Source organism: Netta rufina (genome assembly GCF_964035555.1).
Source record: "Netta rufina genome assembly, chromosome: 7".
Taxonomy (NCBI): Eukaryota; Metazoa; Chordata; class Aves; order Anseriformes; family Anatidae; genus Netta; species Netta rufina.
The window spans coordinates 16,553,933-16,567,192 of record NC_140130.1 but is presented as its reverse complement, the minus strand read 5'-3'; the positions used below and the strand labels follow the sequence as shown (position 1 = coordinate 16,567,192).

At 40.1% G+C, this 13,260-nt stretch overlaps 1 protein-coding gene across 6 annotated transcripts in view; it reads right to left on the bottom strand.

Annotated features, from left to right (window-relative positions):
* USP54 (ubiquitin specific peptidase 54) overlaps positions 1-7,311 on the bottom strand; it is a 98,479-nt gene extending 91,168 nt beyond the window's left edge. For all 6 annotated transcript variants that reach the window (XR_014618629.1, XM_084290533.1, XM_084290541.1 and 3 more), the window contains exon 1: positions 7,058-7,311. The gene's annotated coding sequence lies outside the window, so the exon portion shown is untranslated. The remainder of the gene's footprint in view (positions 1-7,057) is intronic.
* Between the last annotated feature and the right edge of the window lie 5,949 nt (positions 7,312-13,260).

The window sequence follows — 13,260 nt, the reverse complement described above, 5'->3', positions numbered from 1 at the left end:
CTTCAACTTGAAAATGTCACTCTGTACCCTTAGCACAGAAAAGCTCTCTGTTCTGGTGGAGCTGACAGGACTCCACCATCTTTTGTCTCTGAACATCATCAGTTCCTACCAGCAAGAGGAATGCATACAGTGAAATTGCCCAGGCATCTTTTCAGCCTGCTGCTGTGACAGCTGACAGACAGGCAGAGGAGAACTGACTACAAGCAAAAAGCAAGCCAAGAAAGGCAATGGAGAAGTAGCACTGCTTGATTTATGTGATAATGATATTGCCGAATACAACTGAGAATTAATACCAGTAAATGGACTGACTGCAGAACTAAATTACCAAGTTTAACTACCTTTCTATGTCTCCCAGAAAGGAAGTCCTTTTCTTTAAGAAAAGGCACTTAGACACCAAAATGTATTTCTTCTCAAAAGATGACTAGTTCCAGACCAAACCCACAGTCTGAAACCTACCAATCTGAAAGGAGTAGATGATATAAATACCCTTCTGCTAACAGGAAGGTCACATTCTCTACCTCCCCATTCTTTCCTAAACCAATGCATTTTTAAGAGCAGCATTTCAAACAATGCTTTAAAAAGCCTTTCCAGAAAAATTAGTGTCTAGTCTAGAGAATTTAAACAAATTAGGAGGACCTTAAAAACAGCAATTTAGTGAAAACTGTTGTTCATTCTGCAGCACTGTCAGGCTCACAATGCATCCTTCACTCTTTCCCTTTTTAAAAGGGTAATGAAATCTATATTTCAAATCTACATAGTATCCGGAATCAAAAGGAACTAAGTTCTTTACTGGCATCTCCTTTTTTTTTTTTTTTTTTTAAAAAAAAACATTTTTAATTAAAAAAAAATTCAAAAATATTGACATGAATTCTCCAAATATCATCTATTATGCTATAAGGACTGCACAGATTTGCTACTAACAATAATAATATTCATAATAGAGAACACAGAGTACAGAGAGCATTATACTTTATTAATCGCAAGTTTTATGAAACTTTGCAGTGTTTATTTGCACATCTCAGGTAGAATATAATGAAAAAACTTTAGAGAACAGGCAACATATACAATTAACATTTTTTATTCCTATTTTCTTTCCCTTCCATGACCTATTTTCTTGAATAACATGCAGATCTAGTGAGGACATTAACCTGTTTCCATGTCATAGCAAAGCTCGTGTACTAATGTGCATTAGCTGTTGTTTATTGATCCATTTATAAATTCATTCCACTAGGAACACCAGCAGGAGGATTAGAAAGTGTTTTGCTATGCTATGCGACACTTCATTGGTTAACTATTTCCCAGAATATATTTATTTTAACATTTTGTGGAAATACTTACAGGAGAATCCTCCTCTTCAAACAGTCTCCCACATCTGAATCACTCGTATATTTTTAGCCCATTCATTACTTTCAAAAGTCAAAATGTAATAAATCACATAGAAGTGTAACATACAAGAATTACATTGTCTGCTACAAATACTAGTTTACATGTTACCAACTGTTAGAATTAACAAGCTAGCTGGTCTCTGCTCAAGAGTGTGAAATGCCAAATCAAGTTTCACGTGCACAGGAAAAAAAAAAAAAGAAATAAAAGGCAGTTTCCTCTTCCCCAAAGACATCTCATCTGCAAATTGTTCCCCCCACACAGTATGCAACGCGTGCTTCTGTATAAATGTGAATGAGCCAAACTGTACCATAAAAGAGAATTCTAGACAAGACACTAATCCGTGATCATTTTTTATTTATTACAGATCATCCTACCTGCTTCTGCCGTTAGTATAATTAACCTTTGGAACAGCAATTACATACTGCTTATTTGCAATGTACATGCTCATAAAAAAAAAAAAAAAAAAAAAAAAAAGCCTTTGTGCTAAGAGGTGTTTATACCATTTTGTGAGCTTAACTACTTTTTAAAAATAGATGCCTACAATAAACCCACATTCACTGTCCCGATTTAAGGAGGTGGGGAAAGCAGCTGAGCTTTATAGCTCCAAAAATTCAAACTGCTACAGATGACAGGGGAAAGTAATTCCAAAAGCAGGAAAGTAATTCCAGCCTTCAAATCTGAGGACTGCAAGCTTGACCAAATCCACACATCAAATGAATTCTGGCAGAACATAACAAGCCAGGACATACTGCAAAATAATTAAGGAAAAGATCACTGTGGTTCATGGCCTGGCACACTTTTACAGCCAACTACAATTCAGTGAAGTTTTATCCACAACATAAAATGGTATCATTTCAGGCTTGGAGAGACATTCAGAAGAAGGAACCATTCATAGTTTTAAGTCTGAAGTTTAGAAAACGTATTCCTCTGACTGAAAAAAATAAAAGCAAAATGTCAAATGTCCTCTTAATGACAGAAGCCTTGAAAAATGAGTGAAATGCAAAGGAGTGGCAAAAAGTGACAGAACAGACACTAATCACAGCCTGTGGACCAGAAATGCTGTGCAAGAGAGGAAGATGTTGCTCTAAATGGGGTGCTCTGACCAAAAAAGAGGGAGAAAACAAATGGGACAAAGGAAATGTTAGACAGCATGATCATGTAAGCCTCGTTTCAGTAATAAATGAGGCAGCAAATTACATTTTTCTCGCCTGCAGAAACATCTGACCGGTATCAGTTTTCTTCCAACACCTCTTTAATCCATTATCCAATTTCCAACATTTTGAAATAAGAAACAAGAAATCACAGAAGTAATTACATTCCTACAGACTACATGAAAATTGGTGGTCAGGTAAAGGAAAAACAGCCAATTTGCAATTTTGGTGAGGGGGAAGTAGAAAAATTCACCCCTTACATATTTGATTTGTCAGCAGTTCAATCAGTACAGGATGTCCACAAGACTGTTTCTTGTTATGGAAGACAGTGGGGTTAAAGACTGGAGGAAAAGAGATAAGGAGATAAAGAGACACAAATGAAATACAGAGGAATGTAAATTTCATTCTTTCTGCAGTTCACTGAAACTGACCCACAAACAGTAACTTGTTTTAATAGCCTTAAAAAATGAGAATAACATGGGCAAGTATTAAATTTACTGACCTCCTCCCATTAAGTGGGTTGCCTAGAAACACCTTACTTCAGAATGAATAGGGAAATGGATTACATTCTCCTATCTGCATATTTCAAACATTTTGTAGAATTTATTTCATGAGATCTATGGAATAGAAGTCATTTCCCCATTCTGCTTTTACAGCATTGAGCACACTGTAGATACTCAATGAAGAGTATAAAAAAGCTGATATGCAACAATAACAATAATACGCTCTGAAAAAAGCCTCCATAGATAAACACAAACCTGTACAGAGCATGCAGAAGTACTGGTGTGATGACTCAGCTGCTAATGTATTTCATTTACGTTCATTTTCTTAGCAGCAGCCCGAGGTTATTAATAACTCCCAGGATGCCACTTAGCACTGTGGATTCATTTTCCTGTTAATGGTAGCAATGGGTTCCTTGTTAATGGTTTTAAGATAATGCTGGATTTTACCATATGGTTGGGTTTGTACGAGGGTTTCTCATGAAAAGCCAGAGAGTGTAAGAAATTGTTGCTATATTTAACTTCAGTGTCCTCACATGCACAGCAGGCAATTGGAATGGACAGTGTTCCAGCATTCACAAGTGCAAAGGATGCTCGATATTTACTGCACGTTGTGTTGAAGAGGACTACAGGGACTTTAAACAAGAGAACATATGGATAGATCAGAGGGCGGGTAATGGAATGATGAGCTTTTCACCTCTGGGTCACTGGTTCAAAACTAAACTGGTTGGTAATGAAGGAAGCTATTACTATCCGACAGCTCTGGCTTTTACAAATTGATTTGTCAGGCTTAGTGCAGCTCTCACCAAACTCAAAACTCACCATTATAATTTGCACTTTTGCAAACAGTTTCACCCCGGCAAAGTAACTGAAACTTGAACAGAGGGAGAAGTAACCTTTTTTCCTCTGGCCCCATCTCCAGAGCAGGGAGTGCCAGAGGAATGGTGAAAATTATACCGTAGCACATCATTCTATGGATAAAGACAACCTCTGCCTCTCAGACACCCAAATATAACTGCCTCTTTATGACAGCGTTAAGGGCTTTTAATACTGAAGAAGGCAAGGAAGAAGACATACCAACATGGATGCTTTGAAACTAAAATTTCAGTGTTGCATAAAGATTTCTTTGGATATCTCACTCCAAGATGTATTTCCTACGTCTAAAGATTACAAAGAAAATGGTCAGAGTGCTCTCTGAAAGGAACATCCCAACTTTAACATCCACTTTGTTATAATGCATTTGTAGCCAAAACATATAAACGTTTGTAGGAACAACATGGACTTCAGTTTTTAAAGTATTTCTTCACAGCTTTGTTAGTAAATTTGCAGATTAGTCCAGAACAGTGCATAACTTTCCACATGCTTTCATAATTTGAGAAAAAAAAAAAAAAAAAGAAAAAAAAAAGCTTTCAGCCTCAAAACCCTTCTTCCTTTGCATCTTAGTAGTTTGACAACAGTCGCAGAAAGTGCTCTGCAGGTTTACTGGATGGTAACTGCTACAGAAGTGAATAGACACAAGGTTTTAATGTAGCACCTTCACAATCGCCTTTACTTCAAATATTTAGGGTATCACACAACAAAGTCTACTGGAATTTTTACATTCTGTGAACACAAAACATTACCTGTACATTAAAGACCATACCAAAATACACACAGCTCACAAATCTTGTAAAGTGCTGAAAAATCAACATATGAAATAGCCTCCTCTCTTCCTGGCAGCCTTCTTGTTTTCTACTAAGTTGTTTCTAACATACTGAAGTTTTTCCTTCCTTTTTCCAACAACTCCAGAAACAAAACGTTTCCACTAACTTTAAGAAAGCCATGAGAAGTTTACTTCCCAGCTGAGTGACTGCACCTAAATTCAGCAAGTTGAATATCTCGAGGTGGAAGGGACCCACAGGGATCATGAAGATGGCACGTGGTCCACTGCTACAAAATTAAAGTCACGTAACTAAGCGAGACCCTATTTCAGCTAAGCGCTTCTCCCGTGTCCCACAGACAAGGCCTGGTGAGATCCCCCTAAGAATTTAACTTCATCAGGACACAGCACAAGAAATCCCATGCATCAACTGATATAACACAGAAGAGATGGAAACGGAATAAACTGCTTGCTCAACTTGCTTGTCAAGAGACCTACATGTTGTGTAATATCATTTAAAAACTGTCCAGGCTGCAGCCAAGAGATGTTGTTTCTCATAGAAGTCTCACGCACAGGGTACAAGCCTTGGAAAGGAGGCTCCCTACAGATAAAGACCAGATTTTAAAGACTAAGCCTATTATTTCACTTGCAGTTAAAAGGAACAATAGAGAGATTTTTGTACAAAACAAATCAAAATTCCTTCACAGTCAGTAGCAAGATTCTTGCTGCTCCTCTCTGCCATGAAGTACTGCGTATCTGTGCCAAGAAACGAACTTGAGTGATGAAAACACACAATAATGTTGGAAGGGTGACTGCAGCTGTTACTGATAAAAAGAAAGAAGTTAAAATGCCAAGTTTAGACAAAGGCAAGAAGTGGGATATCAGTGAACAAAAAAGTGTTTGAATAAATGTGAGGGGAATATATGTTAGGAAACCGAAGAACGTTTAAGTAATTTACATTTCAGAATGTTACATGAAAAACTGAAACAACTAATAAGTTCTGCAAGTGTTAATAAGCATGTCCATTACAGGACACACTTTTATTCTTTATGAACAGTAAGTCATGCACACAAAAAAAGAATATCTGTGGCTTTTTATTACTCTTTCATCCTCCTGCCTCAGTTTGCATTTGTATCACCTGCTGCACTTTGCATAGTTGCACTGCACATTATTTGGGACAGCAGTTCTTCCTATAGATGCTTATCCAGCTCTCAGATACAATGGAACCTAAATTCTGATCGGTGGGGATACAACCTATCTTTAAGTAATACTGTTTATGAAGCGCCAAAAACTGAAAAATAAGAATACTTTCTCTTTTATGTACTCTTCATGAAAATTCGCGTAAGAAGGCTTAATGCCTAATAACAACATCAGGACTGGATAAAGAAGGATTTAAATTCCCGTTACCCTTGTTTAATGAACTAGTGAGTACAGTACCAAAATAGATTATTAACCCAGAACAGAGAGAAGAACCAATATAATTTTACCTGCACTGACTGAAAGAGATGAACTGAAATGCTTTCACAGTCATCAGCAGTAAAATTTCTAAATTCTCTAAGATACCTGTACTGGACAAATGAAGCACACTCTTCTCCCATACCCCACCCCAAGAACCCCGTGGCTTCCTGACTGGCACCACAGAGCAGAGGCAGAAAACCCTCCTGTTTAATTCTGCATGAACGACACGCAGCGTGCTTGATTAGACATACTCTCGATTAAGTGAAGGAACAGAATTTAAGGAGTAGCCTGTCTACTAGAAGTATTAGTATTTCTACCACTTTCTAAATAAGAATAGATTTTAAAGACTCATTCATTTTATTTTATTTTTTAAGTCCATAATACCTTTTTGGTCATTATTTTTAAGAGCTGTCACATTCCAGTTAAATATTAACTCAAGAGACTTGTTCTCTGCACAGCAACGTTTTCCTTCCCAGAAATAAGCACGCTGCTCTACCTTGCTGTTGTTTCCCGAAACTGCTGTTGAACTTCAGGTAAATTGCAGCACAAACCCTCTCAGCCTGGGATTTACGTCCCAAAGCCTGAAGAGCAGCGCGAACCCAGAGGGGTTTGTTTTCCTTACAAACTTCATTATTTCAAACTGCATGGTTATTTTGCCCCCAGTTTGGCACGCATGCTGTCTCCACGGACCGTAACAGGGAGAATTTGTTCCAAACCCCCCAAATCTCCCCGGGTCCCTGTCCCATGTGGCAGCAGCCCCGGTGCCCAACAGGAGGTGTGTGCGCACCGGCAGGGCGGTAATCCCCGCTAATCCCCACCGATCCCCACCCGTAATCCTCCCGCCGAACCGAGGCTTTCAAACGAAATGAGATGCTGGAAAAGCGAAAAACTGCTGGTTTTAAAGGAAAAAATATCATACATACTTCGCCTTCCTCGGGCTGCGCTGCAGCGAGCAGGGCAGCGGAGCTGAGCGGCGCCTTCCAGCCGAGAGCCTCCCGATCTCCCCGGGAGCCGCCACCCCCGGGGCTCCGCGGTACCCCCGAGGGGACGGGACAGGGGGAGGAGGAAGAGGCGGCGGCGAACTCCGCGTGTCTCCGAGCGGGGAACTCCTCGGGGAGCCGCTGAGGGGCGGCGAGCGGGACCCGGCGGCGGTCGGTCCCCACCTGGCGGCGGCCGCTCCCTACCTGGCGGCGCCGCGTCCCCGCCGCCGGCCGCCCTCCTCCCGCTGCTATAGCTACGGGCAGCCGCCGCGCTCGCGCTCTCGCGAGAGCCGCCATTTGCCTGCCACAGCCCCGGGCCGCGCCGCCGGCGGCCGCCTCCTCTCGCGAGAGCGCCGCGGGGCGGCGGGCAGCGGGCGCCTGCTCTCAGGACGGGGCGGCGGCCGCGGGTCCCCTCAGCGGGTGCCCTCCTGTCACGTCCCCTCCTGTCACGGCCGGGGCAGCCTGACCCTCACAGCTGGGCCTTCAGCAGAGCTCGCTGCATAGAGCTGCCCGGGCACAAACGCCTTTTTCTTGCCGGGGGGAAAATAAGCGTGCTCGCAGCTTGTGTGTAATCCCCAAGGGCTGCGGAGCGCCGTGTGTGAGCGCTGTGGGACGCGGCTCTGGCCGAAGGGAGCAGGCCGCAACGTCCAGTTACACCAAAAGTTTGGGCGTAGTCAGCACTAGAGCTGGATTTATTCACAGGTTAGAGCCCTAGCAGCAGCAGCATCCGTTCAAGTGATGCAGGCGTAAATTAGACTTTCACAAGGTCCGGGAGAATTTAAATAAGTTCTTGTGTACGTTTGTGGTTAGATTTTCTAAGTACTAGACAATGTGTAAGATTAATATTAAGCTCACATTCCCCAAATTGCATTGGCTGTGGTATGTGATTTACCTGTTACTGCCACAGCGTACCAGTAAAACGCTACCTCGGGCAGCAGTAGTTCTGGGGATACCCAAAAATACATTTCAAGCCCACTGGAGGAAGTTCATTTCGTATCAATTCAGGACTGTTTGTGTGAAGAGAGACTGAAAATGAGTGGACTGTCCCTGAACAGTCCATGTTTCCACAAATAGTTGTATCTCCATGCTAGTATTACACCCACCTGGATAAACTGTAATTAATTACTCAAAAAGAAGCATAAAGACATGAGGGCTAATGCACTTTCGTTTGTGCTCTTGTATTTTAGTGCTCCCAAGGTCTCAGAGATGCTCTAACAGTCCTCAGAGCCATGCCACCAATTCTGTAAGTTCTAGAAGTTCTTTATAATGAGTTGCTGAGCCCCACTTTACGTATAAGAAATGAGTTAATGCATAATGGTATATATTTAAAAGATGTGTTTCTGTATGCCAGAATTTCCCACTTCAGGTAATTCATATATACCTTCAATAGTGTACCAGGTGCATAAGGTATGCCTGGAGGACTGGAACTACTTTTTGTTCTGCACTTAGAGTGTACTAGAACGGTATGCATGGGTGTCTGGTATTGGTAACATGACATCTCTAGCACTACTGAAATAATACAAAAAAATATTTATGCATTTGGAAAGATACTTTTTTATTTGTTGTGACTTTATACCCCATTTCAGTCTTTTGCTTTGGGAATCAAGCCAAGCATATTGGTAGAGAGAGCAACTAAGGAAGGCCCCAACCCTCTCTTGGGGACCAAAGATAATTAAGAGAAACATTTAGAGAGAGCAGATATAATGAAGCCCTGAATCCATGCTAGCTTCCAGCCCATTAAAATATGGCTGTTTTTATAATAGAATATGGAAGTAATTATTCATCTGAGCCAGGCACCGTGGAGTTAGACTAAAGCGCTCTTCAGTGTAATTGAATTTGTACAGCATCTATGAGCAGGGGAGGTCCTGTGCGATATGGCCCACAGATTGTCCTTAGGCTGGCCAACAGGCAGTTTCTCATTTTTCTGTTCATTCTCCTTCCAGGGGCCACTTTGTTTTCCCTGTGGTGAGTGATGTATAATGAGATTGCTGCTCAAGGCAGGAACTTTCCCCAGTGAGAAGGGAAAGTCTGGAGAGTCCTTATTTACCCTTTTGTGTAGAGGGATGTTATGCAAAAAATGCTTTGCGGTACAAACAAAGCATTGCTTAGTGGGTAGCCTTTTTCATTCCTCAGTGCCTTCCATGTATTGTTTCTTCTCCCCAGCTCCAAATGTAGGGACCTGGAGTGAAACAGCAGTGCTGCCCTTGGCTCATGTCTGCGCCAGGGAAGGGTTTAGACATTTATCAGCCTTTCATAATGTCATGCCTTCCCTGTTCAGATTTCCAAAAAATAAGCATTCCCAGTAAGTCCTGTTAGAAAAGCAAAGAAGAAAAACTCTTTTGGCTTGATGCTAAAATAATAACTTATAACCATAAATTAATCTCTCCTTATTTTACACATTTATTTGTTCACTGTGGACTTTTGAAAATGTTCATTATAACTTTGGCTGGAGCTATACCTCTAACCTTTTCTTGTTTTTAGAGGAGAGTGGTCATTGTCTGCAAATTTATCTGTGCCAATTCTCTCTGAAATTAGACCAGATGGAATTTGCTTTAAATTAAGAACAGATTTTTAAAACTAAAACTTTGCACATTTTTTTATAGTTAATCAGAACAAAAAAGAAAAACAGCCTGCATGTTTTCTTAAAAAATAGAAAATACACATTTTAAGGTTTGATATGTAACAAGTAATGTTTCTAAAACATTTAATTGAAAATTAAAGGGAAAGTTTACATCTGAGATTTTTTTAAATCTGACTGGAGTTTAGGTTGCCCTTAGAAGCATTCCTTCTGGAGATTTATGTGGTTCTCTCCTCTTTGCTGCATATGATAATTAGCACAATATATATCTGAGCAAGTACTTGGACTCATTAGAGCATCATTTATGGTCTACTGTAACCAGGAGATGATCATCAGAGAGAAGATGACAATCCCTCTGTTAAATACATAGAGAATAAGAGCTGCAGCGCAAAGGCGCTACTAATTTATTATGCTAGCTTAAGATACTTCTACTAGTGGATATATGATGCCATGAATATAATTAAGTGTCTTGAATCCCATATACTCAGCAGTTCAAAAAATTTGTAAGGTTCCACAAAATGTGTGCAATCTTGCTTCTGCATGTGTCTGCAAATTCTGCTTATCTGTGGTCCTAGTCAGGCACACCTCCAAGACAGACCGCACAACTTGTCTAAGCTAGTTTGTAAGTTGCAATTTGAGGACTTTGGCATGGAGGAGATTGCATATAAATGTATTAATGTGCTCTGAGCCAGCAGTTTGGCTTGCAAACTTTTCTAATACGCATCCAAGAGGAGTTAGCGTACAAGCTGCTGATGGGCAGCTGTGAACCCCGTAAGTTGCCAGAGAAGTGCTCACAGCAGCTTGCTGTGCCAAGGGACAGTCCTTTGGAAGTGGGATGTTTGCCAGATGATCACACCTGTGGCTGTCAGTCTTGTGTGGAAGAGAGCATATACTTCTGGCAGGACAAGCTATGTAGGAGGAAAAAAGCCTTAGTGCAATGAATGTGCAAGCCTTGCACCACAAATCAGTGCTCCCTGTGCAGGGACAGCCACGTGTAAACCTCTTTGCTCCATAGCAGAACAATTGTTTTCAGGCTCGCTGTTTGATGCCCACACAGTGTAGAAGAGGTGTGAATGTGTAAAATATATACATACATTTTGTATGTGTGTAAAATGAATATGTACCATTTTGTATGCACATAAATGCAAAATGAATGCATGCTATGTATTCACAGGATGATTTTAAAAAGCCAAACAAGACAAAGCCATGTTCTACTAACAGCCTGAAACTGTTTGAGATTTTATCTGAGAGTCCCTAAGCCTAATGACAAAGCCATCTCCTCTAAATGCTCTGTCAATAACAGCATCAAATGTAATTCCCAGATGTTAGTTGTATAAATTATTTCATCATCACCACTAATGGCAAGCAGCTCACATGAGGCAGTCTATTATGAGATGCAAAACCTTTGATTAGGGAATACATTGCAGTCAAATGGAAGATCTGCTCAACACAGAAAAGCTATGTCACTACCTGCCTTACAATTTATGCCATCAGATATAACTTCAGATAGATTTTAAAACACATCAGTGCATATTTGTGGATAGTAACGTTGAAATCCGTTGAGCACCTTTCTTCTACATTAAAGGTATGCACTACTTTTTTTATGTGTTTTCAGTATGACTTGAGTTCTTCATCATACAAGTTGTGTTACATGAGAGACACATTTCAGAGTCTGGAAACTGCAAGATAGTATTCCTAAAAATGACACTGTAAATAACTACAAATGTAAGAACTTTTTGTTCTAAATGGAAGAATGTCACAAAATTCTATCCAATCTTTTTTTCATGGGTCAGCCCCTTTCTATTAAACACATTCTTGGCTGCCGTTCCATGGAATATGAGGTTAAGATAAAATCAGTTCAGTACATAGTCTAAGAGGGGACCGTATCCTGCCCGTACAAGAGGATGGGCTCAATAATTTGTTAGGTCTTTTTTGTCTGTGGCTACTATGATCCTGCTTAAAATCAGATGACTGAGTTTCCATTCTGCAGCTTCCAGTACGTTGCGGAAATCCACTGTAATTAAATCTTATAAAATCCTCTTATTCCCCATGTAAATAATTCTCTGACATAGGAGATTCCCCTGAGTCTACATCATAGCCCAAGGAAAACAAAGAGCAGAAGCAGTTACTTACATTCTCTTAAATATTTGATCATTTTGGACAAATTTCGGCACTGATTACATTAGCTGCAAGCCTCACTGAAATTAACAGAGATGTACCAATGATTTTTGTGACAGAATCTGGATTATTGATTTTTGTCACTTTTAGCATTAGTTTGAACAATGACTAAACTTGCGAATATTTTGAACTGTATAAACAGCAAGACGGTAGTTGTCTGAATTGTTCTATGAAGTGAAGTGTAAGATTTCCCATTTTGTACTAGAAGCAAAAGCACATAAATCCTGCTTGACAGGATTTAAGATTGAAAGTGTGCTGGCAAAGAAGAGCTATATGCCTCATTAAGCTGATTTACCAAAACTGAAGGATCCTCTTAGCTTACAAGTAGGAACTACAGCAATATTAGTAATAATTTGTAATCATAAATACTTATTCCGAGCACATTGCCACTTCCAGTCCCCATTTAGGGTTTGAGATAAAGAGACACACAGACAAAAATTCTTGTCCAACAGTATCTTATGAACCAGAGAGTGCTTTGGGAATACACCCAGTCCTTTGACCTACTTGCTGAATGATGCCGTCTCCCTTGTATGCAAAAACTTTGAAACTACACCACCAGAGAGCACTGTCCTATTTCTGCATTCACCTTTTCCTGCATGTTTGAGGATCTATTTTATTTAGTCTTTCTTATTTATTTACTTATTTTTAATTTAGTCTTTTATTTTCAGTCTTTTTTTTGGGGAACTTAAACAATTTTTAAATTTAATCACAAAACTGAGTTATGGATACATCTTAATCATTAAATAGGGCATATAATAAATGTTCTCTAACCATTTCAGCAGAATGGTTGGGGAAGTACTCAATCATGACTTCTGCAGCTCAATGCCATTAGCATGATTTTTAAAAAATCTCAGGGTAGCCCTGGCAGACTGGCCCTTTTAGAGGGGTGTAAGAAACCCAACCTCATACCTATACAAACAATAAATATCAAATATCCAATTGTAGGGATTTCTAAACAAGGGGGTAAAACTCCTAAATTAAAAGTGCTTCAATGGAAACTGTCCCCGCAAATAAGCTGTTTAGTCCTGTTCAGCTGTTTAGTCAAAGAAGAAATCCAGAGAGGAAATTCCAACCAGTCTCTGTGCAGGTTGAGCCAGGGTACAGTGGTAAAATGGTGCTCTGTATGTTATGTGTCACCATGCAAGAATCCATGAACCAAAGCATTTTTTGAAGAAAAACAATGTTCTTCATTTGTTTTCCACAGTGCCTGGCTTTCTGCCCGTATGTGTGGCATCGATACAACTATTACAAGAAATGGAATAGATTTTGAAGCTGCATATTTGAGTAAGTATTGGTTGTAGTGGGTGTCAAAGTATTTCTGTTGTAGTTAAGACTTCTTATTGCTTGCTCTGGAGCTTTAGGCATCTCACTTGGGTGTGCCTCTGTTTCC